This window comes from Mus caroli, unplaced genomic scaffold (genome assembly GCF_978045245.1).
Source record: "Mus caroli unplaced genomic scaffold, Mus_caroli_1 scaffold_1, whole genome shotgun sequence".
Classification (NCBI taxonomy): domain Eukaryota; kingdom Metazoa; phylum Chordata; class Mammalia; order Rodentia; family Muridae; genus Mus; species Mus caroli.
The window spans coordinates 90699014-90716056 of NW_028227256.1; the positions used below are offsets into that span (position 1 = coordinate 90699014).

General features: G+C 43.1%; 1 pseudogene; it reads left to right on the plus strand.

The window, feature by feature from the left end:
* The first annotated feature begins 1890 nt into the window (after positions 1 to 1890).
* LOC110295649 (protein SET-like) lies at positions 1891 to 3991 on the plus strand (annotated as a pseudogene).
* Positions 3992 to 17043: the final 13052 nt, after the last annotated feature.

The window sequence follows — 17043 nt, forward strand, 5'->3', positions numbered from 1 at the left end:
CATGAGATATGCTTTTATATCCAGGTCTAGCTTTTCAGGTGTGTTGGGGTGCCCTGGACTGGGGGAAGTGGGAGTGCTGGGTCCTGATGATGGTGAGTGGTCTTGGTTTCTGTTAGTAGGATTCTTACGTTTACCTCTCGCCATCTGGTAATCTCTGGAGTTGTTATAGTTGTCTCTGTTCAGAGGTTGTTCTTCTGGTGATTTTGAGTATCGTCTGTCAGCAGCCCTGGGAGACAGGCTCTCTCCTCTGAGTTTCAGTGGTTAGAGCACTCCCTGCTGACAAGCTTTCCTCTTAAAGGGAAGGTGTATAGATATCTGGCGTTTGGACCTCCTCCTGGCCGAAGAAGAAGGCGGAAAACAGGACCTTTCCCAGGTGCTGTGTTGCTTTGGTAGGTCACAGAAGCTGTAGGCTTCTGTGGTGCACACTCTCAGCTGTGCAGACTAACTTCCTAAGTTCAGTGGAGTCCTGGATCCAAGGTGTGTTCCCTACTCCTGAGGCAGAGGGCTCCTGTGCAGGGCAGATCACTGTCTTCCAGCTGGGAGGGTGCCGGATGTCTGCGGCCCCAAAAGGGTGCTGCCTCAGCGGCTCTGTGGCTCCCGCCTGTCCCAGAAGCTGTCTGCCTCTGTGGTCCTCACTCTAACCTGTACAGACTAAGTTCGGCGGAGTCCCGGAGCCAAGATGGCGCTCCCTGCAGGGCAGATCACTGTCCTCCGGCTGCGAGGGTGCCGGATGTCTGCGGCCCCAAAAGGGTGCTGCCTCAGCGGCTCTGTGGCTCCCACCTGTCCCAGAAGCTGTCTGCCTCTGTGGTCCTCACTCTAACCTGTACAGACTAAGTTTGGCGGAGTCCCGGAGCCAAGATGGCGCTCCCTGCAGGGCAGATCACTGTCCTCTGGCTGGGAGGGTGCCGGATGTCTGCGGCCCCAAAAGGGTGCTGCCTCAGCGGCTCTGTGGCTCCCACCTGTCCCAGAAGCTGTCTGCCTCTGTGGTCCTCACTCTCACCTGTACAGACTAAGTTCGGCGGAGTCCCGGAGTCAAGATGGCACTCCCTGTAGGGCAGATCATTGTCCTCTCTTGTGCTTCTCTTAATGAAGACTCAAGAAGCACTGCAGAGCTAGCTCTGCCAGTAAGCCCCTCCCACAGTCCATGGAGTCTTCCCTCAAAACATCAGGTGTCCTTTTCGGATCTTGCAGCACCACATGTCTTGCCTCAGCATGTGAGTCTTTCCTCCAAAGCTCCATGTGAATCTGTCTCAGCTGATATCACTCTGCCAACTGGCCCGAGTCCTCAGAAGTGGCAAGAAGCTGAAGCACCAGACATTTTTTGGTGCATTTCTCTCTATGGAATCCTAACAAATGCATCTCAACTACGCAATGTAAGGTGGACTAATTTATACCTGTCATTAATCAAGAATCCTCCATCATGTGTTATTTTACATGCTTGCTTTAGTAGAACATCCTATCTCTTGTGTCTGCTTTCCTTCTCTAGAAATGTTCCTTCTTGAGTCTGCCTTCTTGAAACATCCTTTCACCTGTGTCAGCCTCAGGATAATTCCTTCACGTGTTTGCCCCAGCAAAACACCATTGGACACAACTGACTTTCCAAAGAACCACTTTAGGTTGATGCGATGGTTAGTTTTTTGTCAGCTTGACACAAACCAGAGAAACCCGGGAAGAGGGAACCTCAACTCAGAAATTGTCTCCATCGAATTAGTCTATGAGTAAATGTGTAGAGGGTTAGTGATTGATGTGGTAGAGCCCCGTCCACTGCGTGCAGTTCCATGCCAGGGTAGGTTCTCCTGGCTTGCCATGACGAATAAGACAGCAGGCAGAACTTTGTGGTTCTGCTTCAGCATCCATTTCCTGCTTGTGCTTCTGCTCTGACTTCCCTCAATGGTGGACTGTGAAAGTGGGAAGTGTAAGCCAAATAAATAATTTCTTCACCAGGCCAGTTTTGTTCAGTGTTTTTCACAGCCACAGGAAGCTAACTAGGACAGTTGAGAAATAAATATTTTGTGTTTTGTGATAAAAAGGCAGAGATCTTACTTAAGTTTCTTTAAAATGATTTTGTTCTTAATTTCAGACTTTTAGTGTTTAAGTATATGCGTTATTTTAGTAGACTACATTAGTGTTCAGTTATAAGCAAGTCAGAAGAAGAAAATGTTAAATGGATATTAAATGAGCCGTATTGAATTAAATGATAAATAATATTAAACTTTCCCTTGAAGAGAAAGTTACCTCAAGATCATAGCAGGCTTTGAAGTTTTCTATATCAACTCAAAACATCTGAAACAGAATCTTATGAGGTATATCCTGGGCACTTTTGTTAACTTGATACAAGCGAGAGTCATTCGGGAAGAGGGAGCTTTTCAACTGATAAAATGCTTCTGACAGACTGGCCTGTGCCATGCTTGTTGGTCATTTTCTTGATTAATAGTTAATATGGAAGGGTCCAGCTCATTAGGGACAGGGCCACTGCTGGTGGCCTGGGTGGATGTGAAAGCAACCATGCCGAGAAACTTGTGGAGAGAAAGCCAGTAAGCAGCAAACATTCCTTTGTGGTGTCTGCTTCAGTTTCTGCCTTCTGGTTTCTGCCCTGACTTCTGTGGGTGAAAGACTCCAAATTGTAGGGCTAAACAAACCCTTTCCTCTCCAAGTTTCTTTTGGTCATGGCATTTTGTCACAGCAATGGAAACGCTAACTTTAAGACAAGGTATTACGGGCTGGTGAGATGGCTCAGTGGGTAAGAGCACCCGACTGCTCTTCCAAAGGTCCAGAGTTCAAATCCCAGCAACCACATGGTGGCTCACAACCATCCGTAACAAGATCTGGCGCCCTCTTCTGGAGTGTCTGAAGACAGCTACAGTGTACTTACATATAATAAATAAATAAATCTTTAAAAAAAAAAAAAGACAAGGTATTACAAAGGGTTCTCTATCCTGTGAGTTTCTTCCTGCTGTGAACATCAAGCCTCTGTTTCCTAGCATTACCTTGTGCCATTGCCCTGAAGCAGCAGTCTGTGAAGAAACCCAGACTGGCCGCTGCCCTGAAACTGGAGGACAGGTTAGCCTCCCCCACTCTGCTGAAGGGAGAAAAACAACAAGAAGCAATTGAACATCTTGATGAGGTACAAAATGAAATAGACAGATTTAATGAACAAGCCAGTGAGGGAATTTTGAAAGTAGAACAAAAATAACAAAGTCTGCCAACCATTTTTTTTTTTTCAGAAGAGGTCAGAATTGATTGCCAAAATCTCAAATTTTTAGTAGCAACATTTTTCAACCATCCACAAGTGTCTGCATTATTTGGGGAGGAGGACGAGGAGGCTCTGCATTATTTGACTGGAGTTGAAGTGACAAAATTTGAAGACATTTAATCAGGTTACGGGATAGATTTTATTTTGATGGAAATCATTATTTGGAAATGAAGTTCTCTCCAAAGAATTCCATCTGAATAAGAGTGGTGACCTATCTTCAGAGTTCACAGGAAATCAAATGGAAATCTGGAAAGGATTTGACAAAATGCTCAAGTCAAACACAGAATAAGGAAGGCCAGCAGGAAGAGGCAGTGTGAAGAATCAGAGAATTTCTTTACCTGGTTTACTGACCATCCTGAAACAGGTGCAGATGTGTTCGGAGAGGTCATCAAAGATGGTACTTGGCCAAATCTCTTGCAGGACTATTTGGTTCTTGATATGAGTGGTGAAGAAGGATAGGCAGAAGATGACGAGGAGGGTGAGGAGGAGGAGGGAGAGGAGGAAGAAGAGGAAGGGTTGGAAGATATTGATGAAGGAGAGGAGGTTGAAGGGGAGGAAGGAGAGGTGGATGAAGGTGAGGATAACTGGCACAGAAGACCAATGGATTCCAACCTTCTTTTTTCTTTCTTTCTTCTTTTTCTTTTAAAAATTTCTCCAGTCCCTAGGAGCAAGCTGCAATCATCTTCTCTCTGTCCTGTTCCTCTTGTGGTCAATCTCCTTGTTTGTGAGGTCTCTTAACTTCACAGTTCTCAATGAATTTGGGGGAAAATACCTTGGGCAAAACACAATAGGAAAAGAATCTTCACTTTCCTGTTCAATTCATATTATCCTTTCTTGTCTCAAAACCTGTAGACTCACCACCAACATCATGGTCTGTGGGAAAAAGAAAAGGCCCCCAGTTCCCTTGGCTCTGCTGGAGGCTGGAGCATCCTGGGCCATCTGTGTGGCAGCGCATAGATTCCTAGCTCTTTTCCTTTCTCTGTACATTGGGCTCAGAGATTACACTGTGTCTCTGTGTGAATACAGTTAGCATTAACCAACACACATCTGTCTGCTTTCTCTTATTGAATAAAAAGAAAAAGTTAAGGTGGGGTATAGACAGTCAGCAAGGGTGGGATTGTGGTGTCTGGGGGATTAAGTGGACTTCTGACAACATGGCTTTTCCTTTGGCATGTTTAATTGTGATATTTAACAGACATCTTTGCAGTTTAAGAGAACGCTTTTAGACACAACCCTCTTCCGGTCAGAAAAGCACCGGGGCAGCTGGGGTGCAGGGTCGACTGACACTCGCCAGCTACCCACAACACCCGCCACAGGATCTTAAGACTTCTGGTGAGTGGAGCACAGCTTCTGCTCCAATCCAATTACGCGGGACCTGAGACTGCATTAGTTAGGGAAGCAGAAACCAGCCTGAGTAGGACCACAGGCCTCATCCGGCCGGATCAGCGCCGGGGTAGCAGGAGCGCAGGGTTGCCGACACCCGCCAGCTACCCACGACCCCCGCCGCAGGATTTTGGGACTGCTGGTGAGTGGAACACAGCTTCTGCTCCAGTCCAATCACGCGGGACCTGAGACTGCTCTGGTTGGGGAGAGAGAAATCCGGCCTACATAGGGCCACAACCCTCTTCCGGTCAGAAAAGCACCGGGGCAGCTGGGGCGCAGGGTCGACTGACACTCGCAGTTACCCACAACACCCGCCACAGGATCTTAAGACTTCTGGTGAGTGGAGCACAGCTTCTGCTCCAATCCAATTGCGCAGGACCTGAGACTGCATTAGTTAGGGAAGCAGAAACCGGCCTGAGTAGGGCCACAGGCCTCATCCGGCCGGATCAGCGCCAGGGTAGCGGGAGCGCAGGGTTGCCTGACACCCGCCAGCTACCCACGACCCCCGCCGCAGGATTTTGGGACTGCTGGTGAGTGGAACACAGCTTCTGCTCCAGTCCAATCACGTGGGACCTGAGACTGCTCTGGTTGGGGAGAGAGAAATCCGGCCTACATAGGGCCACAACCCTCTTCCGGTCAGAAAAGCACCGGGGCAGCTGGGGCGCAGGGTCGGCTGACACTCGCCAGCTACCCACAACACCCGCCACAGGATCTTAAGACTTCTGGTGAGTGGAGCACAGCTTCTGCTCCAATCCAATTGCGCGGGACCTGAGACTGCATTAGTTAGGGAAGCAGAAACCGGCCTGAGTAGGACCACAGGCCTCATCCGGCCGGATCAGCACCGGGGTAGCAGGAGCGCAGGGTTGCCTGACACCCGCCAGCTACCCACGACCCCCGCCGCAGGATTTTGGGACTGCTGGTGAGTGGAACACAGCTTCTGCTCCAATCCAATTGCACGGGACCTGAGACTACATTAGTTAGGGAAGCAGAAACCGGCCTGAGTAGGGCCACAGGCCTCATCCGGCCGGATCAGCGCCGGGGTAGCAGGAGCGCAGGGTTGCCTGACACCTGCCAGCTACCCACGACCCCCGCCGCAGCATTTTGGGACTGCTGGTGAGTGGAACACAGCTTCTGCTCCAGTCCAATCATGCGGGACCTGAGACTGCTCTGGTTGGGGAGAGAGAAATCCGGCCTACATAGGGCCACAACCCTCTTCCGGTCAGAAAAGCACCTGGGCAGCTGGGGCGCAGGGTCGGCTGACACTCACCAGCTACCCACAACACCCACCACAGGATCTTAAGACTTCTGGAGAGTGGAACACAGCTTCTGCTCCAATCAAATTGCACGCGGGACCAGAGACTGCATTAGTTAGGGAAGCAGAAAACCGGCCTGAGTAGGACCACAGGCCTCTTCCGGCTGGACCAGCACCGGGGTACCGTCAGCTACCCACGACCCCCGCGGCAGGATTTAGAGACTGCTGTTGAGTGGAACACAGCTTCTGCTCCAATCTTTAAACAGTGACAACGATAACAACTAACCCCAGAGATTACCAGATGGCGAAAGGTAAATGTAATAATCTTACTAACAGAAACCAAGACCACTCACCATCATCAGAACCCAGCACTCCCACTTCGCCCAGTCCAGGGCACCCCAACACACCGGAAAAGCTAGACACGGATTTAAAAGCATATCTCCTGATGATGATAGAGGACTTCAAGAAGGACTTTAATAACACACTTAAAGAAATGCAGGAGAACACTGCTAAACAGGCAGAAGACACTAAAGAGGAAGCACAAAAATCCCTTAAAGAATTGCAGGAGAACACTGCTAAAGAGTTACAAATCCTTAAAGAAAAACAGGATAACATAATCAAACAGGTAGAAGTCCTTACAGAAAAACAGGAAAACACATCCAAACAGATGATGGAAATGAACAAAACCATACTAGACTTAAAAAGGGAAGTAGACACAATAAAAAAAACCCAAAATGAGGCAACACTGGAGATAGAAACCCTAGGAAAGAAATCTGGAACCATAGATACGAGCATCAGCAACAGAATACAAGAGATGGAAGAGAGAATCTAAGGTGCAGAAGATTCCATAGAGAACATCGGCACAACAATCAAGGAAAATGTAAAATGCAAAAAGATCCTAACTCAAAACATTCAAGATATACAGGACACAATGAGAAGACCAAACCTAAGGATAATAGGAGTGGATGAGAATGAAGATTTTCAACTCAAAGGACCAGCAAACATCTTCAACAAAATTATAGAAGAAAACTTCCCAAATCTAAAGAAAGAGATGCCCATGAACATACAAGAAGCCTACAGAACTCCAAATAGACTGGACCAGAAAAGAAATACCTCCCGACACATAATAATCAGAGCAACAAATGCTCTAAATAAAGATAGAATACTACAAGCAGTAAGAGAAAAAGGCCAAGTAACATATAAAGGCAAGCCTATCAGAATTACACCAGATTTTTCACCAGAGACTATGAAAGCCAGAAGATCCTGGACGGATGTTTTACAGACACTAAAAGAACACAAATTCCAGCCCAGGCTACTATACCCAGCCAAACTCTCAATTAACATAGATGGAGAAACCAAAGTATTCCACGACAAAACCAAATTCACACATTATCTCTCCACGAATCCAGCCCTTCAAAGGATAATAACAGAAAAAAACCAATACAAGGACAGGAACCACGCCCTAGAAACAACAAGAAGGTAATCCCTCAACAAACCTAAAAGAAGACAGCCACAAGAACAAAATGCCAACTTTAACAACAAAAATAACAGGAAACAACAATTACTTTTCCTTAATATCTCTTAATATCAATGGAATCAACTCCCCGATAAAAAGACATAGACTAACAAACTGGCTACACAAACAAGACCCAACATTTTGCTGCTTACAGGAAACTCATCTCAGAGAAAAGGATAGACACTACCTCAGAATGAAAGGCTGGAAAACAATTTTCCAAGCAAATGGCATGAAGAAACAAGCTGCAGTAGCCATTCTAATATCTGATAAGATTGACTTCCAACCCAAAGTCATTAAAAAAGACAGGGAGGGACACTTCATACTCATCAAAGGTAAAATCCTCCAAGAGGAACTATAAATCCTGAATATCTATGCTCCAAATACAAAGGCAGCCACATTCATTAAAGAAACTTTAGTAAAGCTCAAAGCACACATTGCACCTCATACAATAATAGTGGGAGACTTCAACACACCACTTTCACCAATGGACAGACCATGGAAACAGAAACTAAACAGGGACACAGTGAAACTAAGAGAAATTATGAATCAAATGGATCTGGCAGATATCTACAGAACATTCTATCCTAAAACAAAAGGATATACCTTCTTCTCAGCACCTCATGGTACCTTCTCCAAAATTGACCACATAATTGGTCACAAAGCAGGCCTCAACAGATATAAAAATATTGAAATTGTCCCATGCATCCTATCAGATCACCATGGACTAAGGCTGATCTTCAATAACAAAATAAATAATAGAAAGCCAACCTTCACGTGGAAACTGAACAACACTCTTCTCAATGATACCTTGGTCAAGGAAGGAATAAAGAAAGAAATCAAGGACTTTTTAGAGTTCAATGAAAATGAAGACACAACATACCCAAACTTATGGGACGCAATGAAAGCATTTCTAAGAGGAAAACTCATAGCTCTGAGTGCCTCCAAAAGGAAACTAGAGAGAGCACACATTAGCAGCTTGACAACACACCTAAAAGCACTAGAACAAAAGGAAGCAAATTCACCCAAGAGGAGTAGACGGCAGGAAATAATCAAACTCAGGGGTGAAATCAACCAAGTGGAAACAAGAAAAACTATTCAAAGAATCAACCAATCAAGGAGCTGGTACGTTGAGAAAATCAACAAGATAGATAAACCCTTAGCCAGACTCACTAGAGGGCACAGGGAAAGCATCCTAATTAACAAAATCAGAAATGAAAAAGGAGACATAACAACAGATCCTGAAGACATCCAAAACACCATCAGATCCTTCTACCAAAGGCTATACTCAACAAAACTGGGAGAACCTGGATGAAATGGAGAAGTTCCTAGACAGATACCAGGTACCAAAGTTGAATCAAGATCAGGTTAATGATCTAAACAGCCCTATATCCCCCAAAGAAATAGAAGCAGTCATTAATAGTCTCCCAACTAAAAAAAGCCCAGGACCAGATGGGTTTAGTGCAGAGTTCTATCAGACCTTCAAAGAAGATCTAATCCCAGTTCTTCACAAACTATTCCACAAAATAGAAACGGAAGGTACTCTACCCAACTCATTCTATGAAGCCACAATTACTCTGATACCTAAACCACAAAAAGACCCAACAAAGATAGAAAACTTCAGACCAATATCCCTTATGAATATTGATGCAAAAATACTCAATAAAGTTCTTGCTAACCGAATCCAAGAACACATCAAAACAATCATCCATCCTGACCAAGTAGGTTTCATCCCAGGGATGCAGGGATGATTCAATATATGGAAATCCATCAACATAATCCAGTATATAAACAAACTCAAAGACAAAAACCACATGGTCATCTCGTTAGATGCGGAAAAAGCATTTGACAAGATCCAACACCCATTCATGATAAAAGTCTTGAAAAGATGAGGAATTCAAGGCCCATACCTAAACATGATAAAAGCAATCTACAGCAAACCAGTAGCCAACATCAAAGTAAATGGTCAGAAGCTTGAAGCAATCCCTCTAAAATCAGGGACTAGACAAGGCTGTCCACTTTCTCCATACCTATTCAACATTGTACTTGAAGTCCTAGCCAGAGCAATTCGACAACAAAAAGGAGATCAAAGGGATACAAATTGGAAAAGATGAAGTCAAAATATCACTTTTTGCAGATGATATGATAGTATATATAAGTGACCCTAAAAATTCCACCAGAGAACTCCTAAGCCTGATAAACAGCTTCGGTGAAGTAGCTGGATATAAAATTAACTCAAACAAATCAATGGCCTTTCTCTACACAAAGAATAAACAGGCTGAGAAATAAATTAGGGAAACAACACCCTTCTCAATAGTCACAAATAATATAAAATATATTGGCGTGACTCTAACTAAGGAAGTGAAAGATCTGTATAATAAAAACTTCAAGTCTCTGAAGAAAGATATTATAGAAGATCTCAGAAGATGGAAAGATCTCCCATGCTCATGGATTGGCAGGATCAACATTGTAAAAATGGCTATCTTGCCAAAAGCAATCTACAGATTCCATGCAATCCCCATCAAAATTCCAACTCAATTCTTCAACGAATTAGAAAGTGCAATCTGCAAATTCATCTGGAATAACAAAAAACCTAGGATAGCAAAAACTCTTCTCAAGGATAAAAGAACCTCTGGTGGAATCACCATGCCGGACCTAAAGCTCTACTACAGAGCAATTGTGATAAAAACTGCATGGTACTGGTATAGTGACAGACAAATAGACCAATGGAATAGAATTGAAGACCCAGAAATGAACCCACACACCTATGGTCACCTGATCTTCGACAAGGGAGCTAAAAACATCCAGTGGAAGAAAGACAGCATTTTCAACAAATGGTGCTGGCACAACTGGTTGTTAACATGTAGAAGAATGCGAATCGATCCATTCCTATCTCCTTGTACTAAGGTCAAGTCTAAGTGGATCAAGGAACTTCACATAAAACCAGAGACACTGAAACTTATAGAGGAGAAAGTGGGGAAAAGCCTTGAAGATATGGGCACAGGGGAAAAATTCCTGAATAGAACAGTAATGGCTTGTGCTGTAAGATCGAGAATTGACAAGTGGGACCTCATGAAACTACAAAGCTTCTGCAAGGCTAAAGACACCATCAATAAGACAAAAAAACCACCAACAGATTGGGAAAGGATCTTCACCTATCCTAAATCAGATAAGGGACTAATATCCAATATATATAAAGAACTCAAGAAGGTGGACTTTAGAAAGTCAAATAACCCCATTAAAAATGGGGCTCAGAACTGAACAAAGAATTCTCACCTGAGGAATACCGAATGGCAGAGAAACACCTGAAAAAATGTTCAACATCCTTAATCATCAGGGAAATGCAAATCAAAACAACCCTGAGATTCCACCTCACACCAGTCAGAATGGCTAAGATCAAAAATTCAGGTGACAGCAGATGCTGGCGAGGATGTGAAGAAAGAGGAACACTCCTCCATTGTTGGTGGGATTGCAAACTTGTACAACCACTCTGGAAATCAGTCTGGCGGATCCTCAGAAAATTGGACATAGTACTACCGGAGGATCCAGCAATACCTCTCCTGGGCATATATCCAGAAGATGTCCCAACCGGTAAAAAGGACACATGCTCCACTATGTTCATAGCAGCCCTATTTATAATAGCCAGAAGCTGGAAAGAACCCAGATGTCCCTCAACAGAGGAATGGATACAGAAATTATGGTACATTTACCCAATGGAGTACTACTCAGCTATTAAAAAGAATGAATTTATGAAATTCATAGCCAAATGGATGGACCTGGAGGGCATCATCTTGAGTGAAGTAACACAATCACAAAAGAACTCACACAATATGTATTCATTGATAAGTGGATATTAGCCCAAAACTTAGGATACCCAAGATATAAGATACAATTTGATAAACGCATGAAACTCAAGAAGAATGAAGACCAAAGTGTGGACACTGTGCACCTTCTTAGAATTGGGAACAAAACACCCAGGGAAGGAGTTACAGAGACAAAGTTCGTAGCTGTGATGAAAGGATGGACCATTTAGAGACTGCTGTATCCAGGGATCCGTCCCATAATCAGCTTCTAAACGCTGACACCATTGCATACACTAGCAAGATTTTGCTGAAAGGACCCAAATATAGCTGTCTCTTGTGAGACGATGCCGGGGCCTAGCAAACACAGGAGTGGATGTTCACAGTCAGCTATTGGATGTATCACAGGGCTCCCAATGGAGAAGCTAGAGAAAGTACCCAAGGAGCTAAAGGGATCTGCAACCCTATTGTTGGAACAACATGATGTACTAACCAGAACCCCGGAGCTCTTGTCTCTAGCTGCATATGTATCGAAAGATGGCCTAGTCGGCCATCAATGGAAAGAGAGGCCCATGGGACTTGCAAACTTTATATGCCCCAATATAGGGGAATGCCAGGGCCAAAAGAATGGGAATGGGTGGGTAGGGAAGTGGGGGGCGCTATGGGGGACTTATGGGATAGCATTGGAAATGTAATTGAGGAAAATAGGTAATAAAAATATTAAAAATCAAAAAACAAAAAAAAATAAAATTTTTGTCACTTCAAAAAAAAAAAAAAAAAAAAAAAAAAGAGAACGCTTTTAAAATTAAATTCTCTCCTAATGATGACTTGAGCCCTGCCACTCGGTGGGGGAATCAGCGGAGCCTCTGAAGTTTTATTTGGAGTTGGCATTCTCTGTAATAACTTTATCTTTAATTATTTTTGTTTAATTTTTTTGTTTTGGTTTTCACTGGAAGGCAAAGATGCTCATTTTAAATGTTGAAGTGTGAAAGTTGCTTTGTTACAATAAAATCGATGTGTACACAAAAAGGGAAAAAGATTCTCTGTATCCTTTACAGAGTGATTTACCTCTGTAGACTCTCAACTTTGAGAATAATTTTATGGCCTGATCTCTTACATACAAAATTGGCATGGAAATGAAAATGCGTCACCAAATTGAGATGAATTAATTTGATGGTACATATCATTTCCTAAAGGTTTATTTCTTTTAAAAGTCTAAGGCCAAATGTTGAAGTTTTAAAGCTCAAGTTTTACCTTTATGGGTATTGATTGAGACAGAACTCTCGTTCAAGTGCAAGGTGCTTAGAGAGCTCCGCACACATGTTTAAAGGCTCAAGCAATTGAGCTCCCCGTCTGTAGCTTCCTGAACGCTGTGGTTTCTAATCTTTGACTTCTGCTTGCGCTAGGTCTTGAGCATTCACATTTGTGACTTCCATCTCGACAACAGATTCCAATTCAGATTGTCCTCGGGGCGATCACGCGGCTGGTGCGGGCTTCTGGCGCCTCGCTCTTCCATGTGCTTTCCTCTCTGTCATCTTCACTACTGTTCTGTGAAATCATGATAGTGGAAAACCATAGTTATGTTGCAATAGTTCGCATATTGACTGTGTTATAACAGAGATACCATGATGCCCTAATGTTAAAATTTACTTTTAGGAAAATTATGAACCACTACAATAGCTGTCAGCGAAAGTTTCTACACTTATCATCTACCTGCAGTTTTTCATTTGGACAGTCATGGTATCTTTAGAGAGGAGGCTGGGCAGGTGGGAGGTGGGAAACCTATTAGGACCAGAAGGGATCCATAAGAGCTGCTATGGCCGTCTCTCCTGTAGCGAACATCGATGGTGCTGCATGCGCTTATTCTTTTGGATCTCTGGAAAACATCAGTGGAGTTAGAGATTTAGGTGAGGCAGCCTGTAAAGTGAAGTCAGGAATCAAGAGTGTAGAAATAAGGATTGAAGAGAAGAGAGCAGAAAAGGCCAGCACAGAGCACATGGTGGGAATGGCTTTCGAGCTCACAGGTGCTTGTCCATTAGTCTTGCCTGGAAGTCAGGGAGGCGGAGCCTCTGACCGTGATGTTCCATTCTGTTCTCTCCTCCTTGCCTCTTCTCAGTTTTGCTTTCAGGTGATTCCCTAGTGATGAGAAGATTTTAGGGTTCGGTAGCAACCGTCAAGTGTCAGGTGTCTAAATCCTGAGCATATTTGTTGGTTAAACAGGACATCACATTGGACTTAAGTCAGTCTTTCATACCAGACTGGAGAAGTCATGACTTTCTAACTGGGCTAAGTGGGAACATGTTGGATGAAGGATTGAGAGCAGTCACTTTTAATTTACTTCCATTGAAGATTTCTATTCTCAGAAGTGCAGGGCAGAGGAGCAGTTTCACACTGTGAGCATTGCATCTTATTTCTACCATGTAGGTTTGATGTAAATTTATCTACTTGTATATTTGGGGCTTCTCAAATGAACTGTTCTTCGTAAGTCAAGAAAGATGCGAAAGACCACGAAGTGAGTATGCTAAGGTTGAGTTTGGCTGATAAGCTTGTACTCTACCAGGTGGCGAGAGCATCATGTTAGGCCGGTTACTGATCCTTATTGTCACATGCCCTGATGTTTACCTGTGTCCCACGAGAGATGTGAATATAGTCTGAGATGATGTGTGAAAAGGGCTTAGCACAGATCCTGGCCTGGAGCTAACCCTGCAGGAATCATGATGGGATGCCCTGAAAACCAGAGGAGAAATGTAAGGCCTGGGGAAATCTGCAGGCTGCAGCATCGAGACATGGAAAAAGGGAAGCCGCCAGTATAACCGCTAGGAGCTGCTCTTTGCCTGGGAGTTGCGCTGAAAATAGGTGTCTAAGTTAGCGAGGTTGAAAGAATTTAAACTTAACAAAGACAATTATTATAGATATCTGTAATAGTAGTGCATTGTATTGCCCCTTCAAACACTGGAGTGGTTGTTAAGATTCAAATCGCTGCATGATTTTTCTGGAAGGGGCTTACTTGCAGCTGGTGAATAAAATTCTTCATGGTGTATGTTGATGGTTGTACAGTCAGGTCCCATAATATTTAACAAATACTTTTGGCTTTGAGTCTGTATTTGCTATATTTTGTTTCATTTCATGCCTCTTGCAATTTCTTCATGCATATTCTAGATATGCAAACTCCTTTGGACAAACTCCTTTGGACAAAATACATTGGTTTTGAATACTAAACCTGGGTTTAGATGTAAATATTTAATAATGCTTTAAAAGTTTTATCTTTAAGTGTTCCTTTCATTTCTTAGATTTTTGGATTGGCAATTTTATGTTTCCTAGCTTTCTTGTATTAAATAGAATGTAAGTTTCCTTTATAAAGAAGTAATGCACTATTAAATTTAAAGGAAACTATAAAATGTATCTCTCAGACACCTAGCCACCAACCAGGCAGCATGCAGGAACTGGTTTGAGGTCCCCGAAACATATACAGCAGAGGACTGCCTGGTCTGGCTTCAGTAGGAGAAGACTCACTTAACCCTGGAGAGACTTGAAGCTACAGGGAGTGGGGAGGCCTGGCTGGGGAGGCATCCTCTTGGAGATAGAGGGGAGGAGGAATGGGATAAGGAACTGTGGGAGGGCAGACTGGGAGGCAGGCAATGACTGGATTGTAAAAATATAGAAGTAGTAAAAAATTGTTTTATGCACTGAAGGGCAAAGGTAAAACATTTTCCAATAAAAAATAAAATGTATCATCTTGAAAATTGATTTAAAGCAAATTGATTTATAAAAATATTTTTATTAAGTATAACAATATGCATATAGTAAACCATTTATTGCTGCAATTATGGATGGCACTATAAATATGAGAGACTCAGATTGCCTTATCAGCACATGGAAAAATGAGGAACTAAGGGGCAGCTGCTCATGTGGTCTGCTTTAGTATATACTTCTGTGTCTACTACATACATGTATCTGGTTTGTGCAGCTAACTATGTATTATCTCATTAACACATCAACCTATGCAGTTGGGGTTAATTAATTTACATATCTCTATCTATCTATCTATCTATCTATCTATCTATCTATCTATCTATCTATCTATCTATCTATCTATCTAAAGGAAATACGAGTATATAAAAGGAAAAGGAAAATGTTATGAAAGATAAAATAATTCTATATAACATTTATAGTATGTGGTAAAGAAGTTTGAACCTTAATCTGCCTAAGCAATAAGTGTGATACACATCTGTAAATAAGAAGGCATTGGATTTGAAAACCATTTCTCTAATAATTCTTAGATCATGTTGGTACAAGCATTCAGACTAAATTAATATTCTCTTACTTTATTTTCTTATAACCAAGCTGGCTTACTCTGTGTGTGGGATTTACTCTATGTACGTATGTATGTATGTATGTATGTATGTATGTATGTATGTATGTAATCTTTGACAATTATAGTATGTCAGTCTGGGGAGAAGTTTTATGCCGTAACATCATAAGCACTTACTCACTATGGGATCATCTGTCAAGTACTTGCTGCGTTAGGGCTTGAGTGGTTGCTGGGGATGTGGAGGCTACCTTATCTGCCTTGTAAGACTTCACAGTTCAGTGAGGGATGTGGATAGAAAGAGAGCCAGATCATAGTACTGTAAGAGGCAAAAGCTATGACAAAGGGATGCATGGTTCTCAAATACACACGAGGATGAGACAGGTCCTTTACAGTTGCTTCCCACAGGAAGTGCTGGTATAATGTGTGTAATTCAGCATGGTCTAGTGCAGGGGACCCATGACTTCCCTGTGGTATGTGACCAAGGGACAGGTTGTAAAGTTCAGAAAACTAAGGGGAAAGTAAATTATGCCACTTGTGGCAGATCTAAGGCATTGATGGGTATACTCTAGAGCAGCTAGCTTGCCTCTATCACAGCATCACGGCCAAGTGATGGATTGTCTGTAGATCTTGCGTGTACTTACACAAATTTCCCTGCTGTGGAGGAGGAGCAGTGCTGATGGTCTCATTGCTGATGGACTCTTTTGCCCCACTAGGTTTAGTGGCCTTGTTCTAAGTCTCAGGATCCCTGCGAGCTCCTTTTTTAGACAGAAAGAAAAGGGGCTAAACCTCTTGTGCAAAGGCTTGTTTATTTTATTGTCATGTTCTTTTCAGATAAGTATTATGGCAAAAATAAACCAGTGCCAAGCTTTTGTATTGCCCCCTCCTTAGACTTATGGGACGTTTTCTTTTAGTCAGCAAAAGCAAACGTCTTACAAATCAAAAGCTATACATCAACATTGGCTACAGAAACCTGTTGGTATAAGTTTCTGGTAGGACCAAAGCTAGAAGGAAAGAGAAACAGCACTCTAGAATTCCATTGTTATGTTTTTATGAAGCCAATTTGTGCTCATGATTTATTTTTTTTTAATTTTTAATATTTTTATTACATATTTTCCTCAATTACATTTCCAATGCTATCCCAAAAGTCTCCCATACCGCCCCCCACTTCCTTACCCACCCATTCCCATTCTTTTGGCCCTGGCATTCCCCTATATTGGGGCATATAAAGTTTGCAAGTCCAATGGGCCTCTCTTTCCAGTGATGGCCAACTAGGCCATCTTTCGATACATATGCAGCTAGAGACAAGAGCTCCGGGGTTCTGGTTAGTACATCATGTTGTTCCGACAATAGGGTTGCAGATCCCTTTAGCTCCTTGGGTACTTTCTCTAGCTTCTCCATTGGGAGCCCTGTGATACATCCAATAGCTGACTGTGAGCATCCACTTCTGTGTTTGCTAGGCCCCGGCATAGTCTCACAAGAGACAGCTATATTTGGGTCCTTTCAGCAAAATCTTGCTAGTGTATGCAATGG